Source organism: Gossypium hirsutum, chromosome A08 (assembly GCF_007990345.1).
Source record: "Gossypium hirsutum isolate 1008001.06 chromosome A08, Gossypium_hirsutum_v2.1, whole genome shotgun sequence".
NCBI classification, from domain to species: Eukaryota; Viridiplantae; Streptophyta; class Magnoliopsida; order Malvales; family Malvaceae; genus Gossypium; species Gossypium hirsutum.
Window position 1 is genome coordinate 19369800 of NC_053431.1, and position 16496 is coordinate 19386295.

Genomic DNA, 16496 nt, shown 5'->3' on the forward strand with positions numbered 1-16496 from the left:
GATCAAGTTAAGTGAATAAATCATCCGGTTCAGAGTCAGATAACAAGTGAAATCTAGGTGGATTCCTCCTTGGGTGTTGTCTTTATCAATTGCTTCTCTTCAAGTCTTTTTCCAAATTTTCTCTTAGCTTTAATTAAATTAGTTAATTAGTTTAGAGAATTAGTTTAATAAACAAATCCTTTTATTCCTAGGCTAGATAATAAAAAGATAGTTATTACTGGTACTTTTGGTTCCCTTGGGTACGATATCTCGGCCTTGCCGTTACTATACTATTGTTCGATAGGTGCGCTTGCCTTTTCATCATGATAATAGTTAGTCTAGGTTTGATCTTCATTATAAATATTTATTACTTGTTACGAATCACGCGATCAAGTTTTTGGCACCGTTTCCGGGGAACTGAAATATTAGGAACACTAAATTTACTTTTTCTCTCTCTTGGCAAGTTTTATAGTTTATGACTAGAAGAAACCCATTAGGACCATTACTTTTTGACAAAGAAATCGATCGCACAGTTCATAGAAATCAAAGAGAAATAAGGCATAGTTTACGATACACGGAGAACGAGCGAGGAGACGATACTCAAACCCCAACCGAAGAGATGGCCAAAAACCCAGGCGATCAACTGCTTCCTACAATTGCAGCTAATCAAAATCCTGCTCCACGTTCTATTTATGACTATGCTAAACCTTCTTTAACAGGAACTGAGTCTAGTATAGTTAGACTTGCTATTGCTACGAATAATTTCGAACTAAAACCTAACACAATTCAGATGATATAGCAGTTTGTTCAGTTTGATGGTTTGTAACATGAGGATCCCAACACGCACTTGGCGAATTTTCTTGAATTTTACGATACATTCAAAATCAATGGCATTTCTGATGATGTCATCCGTCTTCAGTTATTTCCCTTTTCACTGAGAAACAAAGCCAAGAAGTGGTTGAACTCGTTACCACAAGGGTCTATCACTACTTGGGAACAAATGACCGATAAATTTTTACTAAAATATTTTTCGCCAGCTAAAATGACTAAATTATGTAATGATATCTTTTCTTTTTTGAAGATGGATTTAGAAACACTTTACGAGGCATGGGAGAGATACAAGGACTTACTGAGAAGGTTCCCTCACCATGGGTTATCGCTTTGGCTGCAAGTTCAAACGTTCTACAATGGTGTGAATCCCTCGACAAGACAAATGATTAACGCAGTTGCTGGCGGTACCATCAACAATAAAACATCGGAAGATGCCTATGAATTCATAGAGGAGATGTCACTGAACAACTATCAGTGGCAAGTTATGAGGGCAGAGCTAACGAAAATAGCCGGCATTTATAACATTGATTCAGTCACCATGCTCTCTAATTAGGTAGAACTTATCAATAAAAAGATTGATAGTTTTCTTGGTTCTACACAGGTACATCTAGTAATGAGGTGTGATTCAAGTGGAGAAGGTGTGCATACAGAATACCAATCCTTCAATCCTACAACTGAAGAAGAACAAGTCAACTATATGGGTAACAATAACTTTAGATCTCAAAATAACCCATATAGTAGTACCTATAATGCAGGTTAGAAGAACCACCCAAATTTCTCCTAGGGTGGTCAAGGGAATCAAAAGCCACAAAATCCTTAGGGTTTTCAACAGCCACCTTATCAACAAGAGAAGAAACCAAACCTTGAAGAGATACTTTCTAAATTCATCTCGGTGTTAGAAACCTATTTCCAAAATACCGAGACAGCACTTAAGAATCAATAAGCATCGGTCCAAGGACTCGAAACAAGGACGGACTCGTTGCACCCGAGCCAGAAATACAACAAAACAACGTGATGGACAAAGGACGAGAAGAGGTAAACAATAATGATCCCAAACAGGTAAGTACGAATCATGAACCTCGTGTGCCATATCCTAAAGCGATGATGAAAGACAGAACAGAAGAACAATTTGGTAAGTTTGTCAAACTCTTAAAGAAATTACATATTAACTTACCTTTTATTGAAGTTCTTTCGCAGATGCCCAACTCAGAAAAATTCTTAAAGGAACTTCTGAGCAATAAAAGGAAATTAGAAGCTACATCGCATGTGGGACTCAATGCAGTCTGCTCAGCTATTCTAAAGAATAAGCTACCTAACAAATTGAAAGATCCAGGGAGTTTTACAATTCCTTGCTTAATTGGTAGTTTATCTGTGAATAATGCTTTAGCTGATCTAGGGGCAAGTATAAATGTTATGCCCTATAAAATGTTTAAACGTCTCGGTCTCGGTAAACCCAAACAAACTAGCATGAGCATACAATTGGCTGACAAAATAGTTAGATTTCCTAAGGGTATTATTGAAGATGTTCTCGTTAAAATTGATAAGTTTATTTACTTAGTAGACTTTGTCATCTTAGATATGGATGAGCATAACGAGGTACCTTTAATTTTAGGACGACCTTTTTTAGAAACTGCCAGAACCATTATTAAAGTAGGCACAGGAGAGCTAACACTTCATGCAGGTGACGACGCAGTAACACTTCAAGCATGCGACTCAGTCAAAACCTCTAAAACTCAAGATAACACTATAAAACCGGTTAATGATAAAACTAATACTCAATCGTCCTTGCAGGAACCCCCTCGAACCAAGACAACGGAGACAGTGCACTATTATCATGTAGAGAACAAAGACACCCATGAGGAACGAAGGCTTCAAATAGAGAAGCTAGATGAATGGCGAGCACACAAACTGAGAACACGTGATAAACCGAAACTACGCAAAAACAAGCCCGATACCTCTCCTAATCAACTTCAGGTTGGCGATAAAGTCTTACTGGATGCCGCAGATCCCCACATTGTCACTACCACACCAAATAAGGAAAGCCCTCTTATGGTACTTAGTATTTTCCCATTCGGTACGATTGAGGTGAGTTATACCAAGTTTGGCACTTTTAAGGTAAACAACACCCGATTAAAACCTTATTTTAAGATTGATAGCAGGAACGAGGAATATGAACTCCTCAAACCACCATTATAAATCAACAGAGAGGTAAGTCAAGCTTAGACTATAAATAAGCGCTTCTCGGGAGGCAACCCGAGCACTAACATATTTTGATTTCTTTATTTTTTTAACTTCTCACACTTCGAATCAAATAACTTAGTCTCTGAATTGCAAAGTTTTTCAGTACACACGGCCAGGCACACGGGCGTGCCTAAAGCCGTGGCCAAACAGGGGAAGAGACACAGCCATGCGATATGGTCGTGTTGAAGCAGGACATGATTTCCCCAAAACACGGGGTGCGATAAATCCCCACGGCCGTCCGACATGGCCATGGATGAACTTGATACAGGCGTGGGGATAGAAAACCATGGGCGTGCCAGTGGCAAGGCTTGATTCTGTTTCTTCAACAAGGGCGTGCGACATGCCCGTGCCATTTAGCCGTATACAACAATACACGGGTGTGCTACCATAGTACACGGGCATGGGAGAAGCAAACAAAGCTAGCGACATGGCTATGTTTGACACACGCCCAAGACACACGGGAGTGTGATAGTAGCTGGGCACGACCTAACTCGCAAAATTCGAAAAACACAGGCTCGACCTCAAAGTACATAGGTGTGGCCCTAGGCCGTGTGACCCTCCCCTATATAAACAAACCACTGTTCATCTTCTTCCTCCTTTCAAAACCCTAGCCGAAATCTACCCTCCCCTGACCCCTAATCCCTATTCCGGCCACCATTCCCCAGATTCTCACTTCCCCAACCCCCAAACCACCCTCAAATCCACTCTCCTTGCATTAATCCCCATTTTTCCCTCCCTAAACCCTCCATTTTCCCACCACACAGCTTCCTCTCAGCGTCACACGCCCTTGCTCGCCACCACACGCCCGTGCACCGCCTTACAACAATCTTTGGTTCACTTTCTCAACCTTATTTTTCCAATTTGTGTTGCTACATTAGTATTCTACATGCTTTGCATAGATATTGTTACTATTACAAATATGTTTTAGACAAGTTAGGAATTTGCTTTAGAATTTTCTATATTTGACTTGTTTAAGCTACTAAATAACATATACTAATTTTAGGCCTATTGCTTAACTACTGATGTATCTTAGATTCTATCAATGCTCATGTATTTTCAGGTACATTATGTCATCATCAAGAGGCAAGAAGGCCGCGGTCCCTTCCTCAAAGAGACGTAGGGGACCGGGTTCTTCCTCGGTACGTGCTACAGCCGAAGTTCGGCACCTGTTCCTTGAATTTTCACAAGCTGCATAGGAGGAGCTATTTTAGATACTACGCGCACGACCCATCACCACAGGTCGCTCCATTGACTGGGCTGCCATAGAACAAGTCCAGCTCACTGATGCCATTCACGCCCTCTTGTCCACAGACCCATGGGAACAGTTCTTCTCTATTACCGAGCCCACTTATTTAGTGCTAACTTTAGAATTATGCTCTACTTTTCATTTACAGGTGGTGATGATGAACAATGATGACCCAGGCACCATTCACTTCCGATTAGGCAGTCTAGTTCGTGCGATGAGTGTCCCAGAGTTTGGAGTTGCTCTGGGACTTTACACTGATGAGTTTATGGTGGAGGAGGACATGAATGCACTACCACGCAATATCCACATCTCCCCCTCCTTGAGCTGAAAGGCTTTGGCACCACTCTCTTCCACATACGACCCCAACTGCTCGAAGGCCTCAGCTCTCCCCCCTTCCCTACGATATCTCCATGCCATATTGGCACACACCTTGACCGGAAGGAGAGAGAGCACCAGCATCATCAACACCCACGACGCCTACTATTTCTGGTGCATGGCGAATGCACACGTGACTGACTTGGTCTACTTTATTTCTTTCGCCATTCACCATCAGACTGAGCGGCATCGGAAGGGAGTGATCTCCATCGACCCCTACGTGACGCGCCTTAGCAGACACTTCAGCCTCCTCAACACCGCAGCGCAGTCATCAGCGCCTACCCTGATAGGTCAGATGTCTCCACAGGGCATCACGACTATGTTACACATAAGGATGATCGAGCGTCGATGTGGGACCGATCCTCCTCAGTACCGTCTCTCGCATGCCATTGACGAGGAGGATCTTGAGGACATCCCTGATGATGTTCCCCCACAGCATGAGGAGCTTTCCACCGCACCACCTAGGGAACGACCAGTTTATACGGCTGCTTCATTGGCACATCTTTCCGACCGACTCGCCCACTTCGAGCAGTACTGCACTACGCAGTTCGAAATGATTCACAAGTGAGATCAGTGACGGGATTGATAGATGGACGATATGTAGGCCATGATGCAGCAACTGTGCCAGCACTTTCACATCGCTACTCCAGCACCACCACTTAGGGGCCCCACCAACGAGGATCATTGAATCCTCCTTTTTTTATTTATTCTTATTTTTATTTTGTTTTATTTTATTTTTATTTTTAGTTTTTCTTTTTATTTTCATTTCAATTTTATTATTTTATTTTGAAAGACATATCTATATTAGTAAAATTTTACTTTTTTCCATTTTCTGGTATTTCTAACAAGTAATTCCACTATGCTCTCTTCCACACCAACTCTTAATAAGCTTTTCATGATTCTACAAACTTCCAAACAAAGCTGTTAGGAATATTTTATGGAATGAGGAAACAAAAGGGAAACAATACCTCACGAGTGCCATGTTCAACGACCAAATTTCTTCATCTAGCCAAGAACAATGGCAGCTACCACTTTCCCCGAACACTCCATCCTCAGAATCAAGCTCCACATCCATATAACAGGGAGTTTCACCTCCTTTCCTCTTATGATTTTCTTTATTTTGAATAATCTATCTCTGTACATTGAGGGCAATGTACATCTTAAGTGTGGGGGGTGAACATGAAACCTAACTTTTTGCATTATTCTCAAATCCCTAAATTTGGTCTTGTGCTTAAGTGATTTCTCATAATATTGATAGAATGAATTCTGAATGGTCTATAATTATTGCTAATATGTCGTGAATTAAACCAAGGGAATTATGCATGATTATTTGATTATAGGACCTTAAAGAATCGAGCATGATAAGTTGATATTTTGAGAAATAAAATTTTTAGACTATTTCTCCTAAATTGAGGTATTATCTTGAAATCCTAAGTATACAGAAATGACATCAAAAACCCAAATTTTTGGTGAGATTTTTGAGCCTTTTGAGCATATAGCTTTTTTCTTGCTCACTTCTTTTGTGGTTTGAGTGCGTCAACATTGAACTGTTATTCTAGAACTTGCTTTGATTATACATGTCGAGATCACACGTATGATTTGATATATTGAGATGATAAAGGCACTTAGGATTTAACCCATTTACTCTATAAAAAGCCTTCCCACATAATTAAACCCTTAGCAAACCCCCTTTGAGCCTACTAACTTTCTTTTTATTGATTAACCCTTATCATTAACCCATTAACCCATTATTGTTGAAATCCTCTTACTTAATTTACATTTTTATCGAGATTAAATTTAATATTATTACCTCACTATGTTCCCCTTTTTTGTTACTGAATCATGAAGTATGATTTCTACATTGTATTGACTTGATTTGTTCTTAAAAAAAATGTAATTCTCAGCAAGCTAAAGTTGTCATGAACTCATGTAAAATAGTTCTAGATATTTTTTTGTGGTTCAGTAATTAAGTTTTTGATAGTGGGGTAACATATTGAAAGTATCTCAATTCTAACCCCTGTTCTTCAGCTTGTATCCATACCTATAACCTAAACCCCATTACAACCATGCAAAGACCTTTTGATTAGTGTATCATATCATTTACAAGTGGTGGAGATTTGATTTTCATGCAAGCCTATGATAATAACTTTTCATGTTAGACAATCGAGTGCTTAATCTTGAACCTTAAACACTTTGAGTGATTTGAGTGAATCTTTAGTGAGGATGTCATCTCTTGTATATTTAGGACTAAAGTTGATTATTTAAAGGAAGGAGATTACCTATGATTTTTATTATCAAAATATCCGATTTAGATTGTTTGAGGCTTTTAATGCCCTATAGTTAAATTCTCACTGTATAATTTTTTGTGGAATAGTTTGTAACATTATCAATACTGATCATGTAATTGAAAAGAATGAATTCTAGCAGTAAATGAGAGTTTTGCTTGAGAACAAGCAAATGCTTAAGTGTGGGGGTATTTGATAAACCCCAAATTATACAGAGTTTTACCCCAAATACTTAACATATTTATGGATGTTTACTACTAGATTTGTGGATTTTGGTGCTCTTAATCCGGTTATTTCATGTTTTGTACTGAGGAGAGCACCAAGAGTCAAAAGGAGCAAAAAACGAGCTAAAAAGGAACAAAATGGACCAAATCGAGAAGATCACACGGCCTAAGCCTTGCCACACAGGCATCTCACACGCCCGTGGCCTTCGGGGGTGTCGACCAAGGTTTACACGATTCACACGGCCTGGCCATTGAGCCCACACAGCCGTGGTAATTTAACGGATTGGACACGGCCTGGCACTTACGTCACAGGACCGTTGCACACGGGCGTGTCCCTTTTTCAAAGAGTTGTACTTTACACGAAAAAGGGTACTTAGGGAGGAAGAAAACCAATCCAAAGCGTATATAAACACCATAAGTATGACTTAGAGAGGAGGCCTCTTCCAAAAATTTTCTGGAATACAGAACCACACGCTAGGAATTACTTGTAGGAAGCTAGACGATCTATCCCAAAAACCGGAGCTACTCTAAGACTGAAGATCTCTCTCAGAATTCCTTCAAGGGTTTTAGAGTTTTCTTCATGTTTTGTTATTTTTTTTACTTTTGAGATGTACTTTTATTTTATTATGAACTAAACCCCTTAGATACCTAAGGGGGATAAAACCTATGATGGATCTAGTTATTATTATCTGAACTGTATGATAAATACTTGATTTGTTCTTAATTATGTGTTCTTAATGCTTGAGTTAATATTCCGGGTATTAATTCATGATTTAATGCGCTTATGCAGAGGAGGAATAGACCCTACCTAAGAGTAGATTTGGCATAATTAAGAGGATTTGATCGAACGCCTAGAAATAGGGTTACGAAATTTTACCGGATTAGGGTGAAACCTAATATGGGAGTCCATAGAGTGATTTACTGCTTCCCTAGGGGTTTTAATTAAGAAAGAAATTTCGATTAATTCAACTAAGGGTTAGACGTTATTAATCTCAAAAGGGATAATAACATAGGTTAGAGAGTCTCACGGATCAAGTCAAGTGAATAAATCGTCTGGTTCGGAGTCAGATAATAAGTGAAATCTAGGTGGATTCCTCCTTGGGTGTCGTCTTTATCAATTGCTTCTCTTCAAGTCTTTTTCCAAATTTTCTCTTCGCTTTAATTAAATTAGTTAATTAGTTTAGATAATTAGTTTAATAAACAAATCCTTTTATTCCTAAGCTAGATAATAAAAAGATAGTTATTACTGGTACTTTTGGTTCCCTTGCGTACGATATCCCGGTCTTGCAGTTACTATACTATTGGTCGATAGGTGCGCTTGCCTTTTCGTCATGATAATAGTTAGTCTAGGTTTGATCTTCATTATAAATATTTATTACTTGTTATGAATCACGCGATCAGTTAGTTAAAACAAAACCTCTTTATTCTTAGGCTAGATAATAAAAATACAGTCATTACTAGTACTTTTAGTTCATTTGGGTTCGACAATCCGGTCTTGCTAAAAGTATTCTACTGTTCGATAGGTACACTTGCCTACATCGTGATAATAGTTAGTTTCAAGAACGATTAATTATAAATACTTAAAACCTATCACGAAATCACGCGATCAAGTTTTTGGAGCCGTTGCAGGGGAACTGAGATATTAGAAACGCTCAATTTTTATTACTTTAGCCATTTATTTTTCTTGCAAATTAATCTAATTTAATTTATTATTATTTATTAATTTACTTTTTTTTCTTTCTCTTGGCAGGTTTTTATAGTTTATGACTAGAAGAAACCCACCAGGACCACTACTTTTTGACGAAGAAATCGATCGCACAACTCGCAGAAACCAAAGAGAAATAAGGCGAAGCTTAAGATACACAGACAACGAGCAAGAGGACGATACTCAACCCCCAACTGAAGAGGTAGCTGAAAACCAAGACAATTAGCTACCTCCTGCAATTGCGGTTAATCAAAATCCTGCTCCACGCATTATGTATGATGATGCTAAACCTTCTTTAACAGGAACTGAATCGAGCATAGTTGACTTGCTGTAGCAGCAAATACTTTTGAACTAAAACCCAACACTATTCAAATGATATAGCAATTTGTTCAGTTTGATGGTTTGCAGGATAAGAATCCCAACACTCACTTAGCAAACTTCTTAGATCTATGTGATACATTTAAAATTAACGGTGTTTCTGATGATGCCATTCGTCTTCGATTATTCCCTTTTTCGTTGAGAAACAAAGCTAAACAGTGGTTGAACTCATTACCACGAGGGTCAATCACTACTAGGGAACAAATGATCGAAAAATTTCTATTAAAATATTTTTCGCCGGCTAAAACGGGTAAATTACGTAATGATATATCTTCGTTTGTGCAGATGGACTTAGAAACTCTTTACGATGCATGGGAGAGATAAAAAGACTTTCTGAGAAGGTGCCCTCACCATGGGTTATTGCTTTGGCTACAGGTTCAAACGTTTCATAATAGCCTGAATCTTTCGACTCGACAAATGGTTGACGCAGCTTCTAGCCGAACCATCAATAATAAAACACCTGAAAATGCCTTTTATAGAGGAGATGTCACTGAATAACTATCAATGGCAAGTCATGAGGACTAAGCCAACTAAAACAGTAGGTGTTTATAACGTCGATTTGGTTACTATGCTGTCAAACCAGGTAGAACTTCTAAATAAAAAGATTGATGGTTTACTTGGTTCTACTCAGGTACATCCAGTAATGAGGTGCGAGACAAATGGAGGAGGAGCATGCACAGGGTATCAACCCTTCAACCCTAGCATCGAGGAGGAACAAGTCCAATATATGGTTAACAATAACTCTCGATCCCAAAATAACCCATACAGTAACACTTACAATGCAGGTTGGAGGAACCACCCCAATTTCTCGTGGGGCGGTCAAGGAAATCAAAGACCACAACACCCTCCGAGTTTTCAACAACCACCCTATCAACAGGAAAAGAATCTGAACCTTGAAGAGATGCTCTCAAAGTTTATATCAGTGTTAGAAACCCATTTTTAGAACACCGAAACAGCACTTAAAAATCAACAAGCGTCGATCCAAGGGCTCGAAACTCAGATAGGCCAGCTTTCCAAACTAATCTCCGAATGACCACAAGGTAGCTTGCCAAGTAATACTGAACCCAACCCAAGGGAACAGCTCAAAGCAAATAAAAATCAAGATGACGAAGGAGTCGTTGAGCCTCAACCAAAACCGATGCAAGAAACTGTGGTTAGCAAAGATCAAGGTGAGGTAGATCATAATAAAAACAAATCAGTGAATGTCTAATATAAACCTCGTGTGACATACCCCAACGCGATAATGAAAGACCGCTCAAATGAACAATTTGGTAAATTCCTTAAACTCTTAAAAAAATTACATATAAACTTAACGTTTATTGAAGCTCTATCGCAGATTCTAAACGCAATGAAATTTTTAAAGGAGCTTTTAGCAAATAAGCGGAAGTTGGACGAGGCTTCGCATGTGGAGCTAAACGCTTTATGCTCAGCTATTCTGCAAAATAAGCTACCGAACAAATTAAAAGATCCAGGGAGTTTTACGATTCCTTGCTTAATTGGTAGTTTAGATGTTAATAATGCATTAGTTGATTTAGGGGCTAGTATCAACGTCATGCCTTACAAAATGTTTAAGCAACTAGGTCTCGAGAAACCCAAATAGACTAGGATGAGCATTCAATTAGCAGATAAACCTATAAGATTCCCTAGGGGTATTATTGAATATGTGCTAGTTAAAATCGATAAATTTATATTTCCCGTTGACTTCATTGTTCTAGACACAGAGGAGGATAGCAACACTTCTTTAATTCTAGGAAGGCCTTTTTTAGCAACTGCTAAAACAATTATTGATGTTGGCACAGGTGAACTCACACTCCGTGTGGGAGACGAAACAATCACCCTTTATGCTCGCAATTCTGGTAACACATTGGAAAGTGAAGGTGATCGTCTAAATCGTTCTACTAAAATTGACCATATGATACAACCTTCTTTTCAGGAAATGAGTCTGAAGGAAGTACATGAGCCATTCTCAAGCAACAGTAGATGACCTATTCATAAAGATCGAAGGCTACAAATTGAGAAGCTAGATGAATGGCGGACGCATAAACCGAGAACACCTGATAAGCCGAATCTATGACAAAATGAGCTCAATACCTTTCCAAATCAACTTAAGGTTGGAGATATAGTCTTATTAGATGCCGCAGATCCCCAAATTGTCATTACCACACCGAATGAAGAAATCCCTCTTACGGTACTCAGCATTTTCCTATTCGGTATGGTCGAGGTGAGTCATCCCAAGTTTGGCACTTTTAAGGTAAAAAACACTCGTTTAAAACCTTATTTTGATAAGATTAATAGCAGGAATGAGGAGTATAAAATCCTCAAACCACCATGATCATTCAACGGAGAGGTAAGTCAAGCTTAGACTATAAATAAGCGCTTCTCGGGAGGCAACCCGAGCAGTAACTGTATTAAATTCTTTAAAATTAGTCTTCAACACCTACCTTACTAACGGAGCACTTGAATACAGGCTTTCCACAGAGACACGGCCAAGCACACGGGCGTGCTTAAGACCGTGTGAAACAGGACAACAATTTTCCCAAACACGGGCTACGATAAAATGCCACGGTAGTGTGACATGGCCGTGGTCGAGCCTGTCAAAACAACACGGGAGTGCGACACACCCGTGTGGAAGAACCGTGGGTGAACCTGTTAAAACAGCATGGGCGTGCGGCACGCCCGTGTCTAGCACCCCTGGTCAAACCTGTTAGATTGACACGGGTGTGGGTCTTAATATACGGGCGTGAAGAAGCGAACAACGCCAAACACAGCTCTGCAACACGACTGTGTGCACCCACACACCTAAGGGACACGGCGTGGACTAAATGTCAGACGTGCCCAAATTCAAAATTCGCAAATCACATAGGCTAAAATTGGGGAACACGGGCGTGTTACCTGGCTGTGTGCCCTAAAATCTATAAATACCCTCCACTATTCATTGTCTTCCCCACTCAAAAAACCTAACCCTAGCCGCTGCAATTCCACACGGTCTCCCTGCCACGCCCGTGCGCTGCCTCCATCTCCATTTTTGACGCCCGATTTCTCTCCCTTACCGTTTGTTTACTCTTTTCACCTCTATTCTACTTACTTTTATTGTTTATTTTTAAAACAATCTTTATTTTTCTCTTACTATTTCCATTTTGTTCATTATTTCTGCATTATTAGATTATTTATCATACATTTCATGTTAAATCGAGTTGTTAGGAAAGCCTCACTCTTTTGTCATACACATGCCATTACTATGCCCATTCTCATGCCATTACAATGATAATGTCACGAAATTATGCTATCAAAATAATTATGTTGGTTATGTTTGGTTAATATTAGTAGTTGTGGTTGAAATTCTGATTTTTATTTGAAATTTTTCTTCATTTTACTTTGATCATTCCTCAAGATGAATTAATGGTTTTGATTGCAGGTACCATGTTGTCTTCACAAGGAAAGAAAACTGCCGTACCTGCTTCAAAGAAGAGGAAAGGAGCATCATCTTCTGCGGGTCCAACCACGAAAATTTGTCACCCTCTCTTTCAGTTCCCCCGAGGGCCCCAAGAAGAACTTTTCCAAATACTTCGGGCCCGAGCTTTGATTGCGGGCCGCTACATCAACTGGGCTACCATTGAACAAGTTCAGTTGGCTGATGCGATTCGAGCCCTCCTAACCACCAACCCTTGGGAGCTGTTCTTTGGGATCATCGTGCCAACATTCCTCAAGTTCACTATGGAACTATGCTCAACGTTCCATTTTTAGACCGTAATGACGAACTACGATGATCCCGACACTATCTAATTTTGCCTAAGCAGATTAATCCGCCAGCTAAGCGTCCTAGAGTTTGGTGCTACACTGGGCTTATATACAGAGGAGTTCAAGGAGGAGAATAAACTACATGCTCTCACTCGCCACATACACTTCTCTCCCTCGAAGTGCTGGCACACTTTGGCCCTTGGCGCTGCCTCCTACAATCCTAGCCGCTCCAAGGCATCAGTTCTCCCACTATCCCTGAGGTATTTACACGCCATTTTGGCTCAAACGATATCAGGACGGCGAGAGAGCACTAGCATTGTCAACTCTCACGACACCTACTTTTTATGGTGTATGTCGTACGGTTACTCATTGACCTTGCCTATTTCATCACCCTCGTGATTCAAAACCAAACAGAGCGGCATAGGAAGGGGGTCATCTCCATTGGCCCCTATGTTACTCGGTTGGCTGACACTTCTGGCTCCTCAGCACTGCAGCCCAAGAATCATCCTTAACCCTCATTGGCCAGATGTCTCACAAGGCATCTCAAGCATGCTTAGCATGAGGATGATCGAAAAGACTAAGGAACCTACCCTCCTCAATATCGTCTTGCCCAATTTACTGAGGAGGAGGCCTACGAGGACATTCCTGATGATGTCCCTCCACAGTACGAGGACCCACCGACTCAGCAACCACCACCCTCTCATCTAGTTCATGCGGCGGCTTCATATGTTGACATCTTTGAGCGCCTCACTCGATTCGAGCAGTAGTGTTTTCAACGATTTGACAACATTGATGCTACTCTACAGCAGATTTGTCAGCACCTCCACATCTCATTGCCAGTCCCACCTCGCGAACCATCCAGCGATGAAGATGTTTAAAAACATTTATTTATTATTTTATGTTTTTTAATTTTTATTAAAACTACTTTTTATTTTTATTAAATTTTAGAATTTTATTTTTAATTATCAATTTCGGTTATTTCTTTATGAGTAATTCTTCTTCCTAATATCCCCTAAAAAGTTCCTGATTTTATCACAGTTATATAGAGCTCTTAAGCTCATCATCGCATAGGAACTAAAAACTCCACCGGGAAAGATTCTCTACGACTGCCATGTCCTGATCGACCATGACCATAGCTACCACTAGATATAATATTCTTTTGGCGTAGGACTTATAGACTAATGGACCTCTGCCACCGCCGGAGTATCCTCCTCCACTCTCGCACCGACTACTCTCCAAAACTCCAGTTTGAGGAATTCATCATACAGGAAGTTTCACTTCTCTCCCTATATTATTTTTATATTCTAATATCTATCTTTGTACATTGAGGGCAATGTACATCTTAAGTGTGGGGGGTATTCATTTCATTATCAGAAAAATCCCTGAATGACTGCCTTATTCTCTTGAAAAGCTCCCATATCATATTTAGGATAAATTTTGATTGATTTATGATTTTGATTGATATATCTTGAATTAAAACATAGACATTTATGCATTGATTGTTTAAACCTTAAGACATTAGAGAATCAAGCATGATGAGTTGATTTTTAAGAATTTAAAATCTTAGGTTGTTTCCCTAAAGTTTAGGTATTACTTTGAGTTCAAATTCACAAGTTTTAAACATCAAAAAGCCATAATTTTTGTGAGATTTTTGAGCCTTTTGAGCATTTATTAATTCTTTCATGTTCACTTTTATTATTGCTTTAAGTGCATCAGTATTGAACTGTTATTCTAAAACTTGCTTGATTATGCATGTCGAGACCACACCATTTGATTTGATATGTCAAAATGGTTAAGGCACTTAGGATTAACCCACTCATTCCATGAAAAGCCTACCTCCATGATTAACCCCTAGTAAACCCCCTTGAGCCTAACAAGCCATTTCTTGTATTACCCTTAACCCATTATTGTTGAAATCCCCTAAATTAATCCCTATTTTTGTCGAGATTTAAGTTGAATAAATTGCATAGCTATGTCTTGTTCTTCATAGTTAGTCTATGTTATTTAACTTGTTCTTAATTAAAAAAACAAAAAAACAAAACAAAACAAAACATGTATACTTTGTAAGCTTCAATATTTAAATTCCATATTCTGAGAAAAACTCTGTTGTACGTAATTGATGACTAGCTATTTTTCTAGTTAAGTAATTTTTTAACTCAATCTCGATTCTAACCCTTTCTTTCAGCTTGTGACCACACCCCCTAACCAAGCCTTATTACAACCCTCTAAAGATCTTTTGATTGATGTATCATCTTAATTTATAGTGGTGGAGATTTGATTTTCTTGCAAGCCTATGGTAATGACTTTTCATTATTGACTATTGAGTCTTTCACTTATTGTCCTTAAACACCTCGAGTGATTTGAGTGAGTCTTCAGTAAGGATGTGAAACTCTGTGATATTCTGAATCAAAGGTAATTACTTAGATGAGGGGAGACACCTATGTTTGCATGATTAAATACTCAACTTGGAATGTTTGAAACTTTTATGTTCTTTTAGTTGAACTATCAATGTATGATTACCTATGGATTATTTTGAGATATTATCGATAGAAATTATAAGTTCAGAAGAATTTATTTTGATTATGAGTTGAGAATTTTGCTTGAGGACAAGTAAATGCTTAAGTGTGGGGGTATTTTATTAACCGTAATTTATACATATTTTTACCCCATGTTTAATGCATTTTATAGATGATTTCCCATTAGAATTGGTGAATTTGATGCTCCTAATGCTTTAATTTCATGTTTTATACTTAGGAGAGCATAGGAGAGCGAAAGGAATGAGAAACGGGCCAAAAATAGAGAAATTGGGCCAAAGTACGAAATCAACACGACCTGGACCTCCTCACACGGGCAGACCACACAGTCGTGTCAATTTGGCAGGATCGAGCACAGCCTGAAGTAATCGTACACGGGCGTGTCACACGAGTGTGTCCCTGCCAAGCCCAAGTTGTGTCCAATTCGAAAAAGGCTAATTTTGAGGGCTCTTCAACATTCTAAAGCCTATAAATACACCCTAGAGGAGGATGAAAGGGGACACACACACAGGAGGAAGTAGGGAACTACTCAAGGAAAGCCGATTGATGCATCTCAGAAGCCGGATTCATCATCTAGACTGAAGATCTCCCTTCAATTTCCCTCCAGGAGTTTTGGATTTTTCTTTATGTTTTGTATTCATTATTCTTCTGAGATGTTTACCTTTTTAGTTATGAACTAAAACCCCTAAATACCTAAGAGGAATGAAACCTCAGACAAATCTTGTTATTATTATCTGAATTGTATGATAAATATTTGACTTGTTCTTAATTATGTACTCTTAATTCTTGTTTTGATATTCCAGGATATTGATTCAAGTTAAGCTCTTATTCAGAGGAGGAATAGACCCTGTCTAAGAGTACATTTGTCATAATTAAGCGGAGTTAATTGCGCGCCTAGAGATAGTGTGACAAGATTTTGCCGGATTAGGGTGAAACCTAATAAAGGGATCCATAGATCGA

General features: G+C 39.1%; 2 non-coding genes across 2 annotated transcripts; both read right to left on the minus strand.

Annotated features, from left to right (window-relative positions):
• Positions 1 to 1027: 1027 nt before the first annotated feature.
• Positions 1028 to 1134, minus strand: LOC121205414 (small nucleolar RNA R71). The gene has a single exon (XR_005900492.1). It is a non-coding gene; the product is annotated as a small nucleolar RNA R71 (small nucleolar RNA).
• An 8382-nt stretch (positions 1135 to 9516) lies between these two features.
• LOC121205193 (small nucleolar RNA R71) lies at positions 9517 to 9623 on the minus strand. The gene has a single exon (XR_005900278.1). It is a non-coding gene; the product is annotated as a small nucleolar RNA R71 (small nucleolar RNA).
• Positions 9624 to 16496: the final 6873 nt, after the last annotated feature.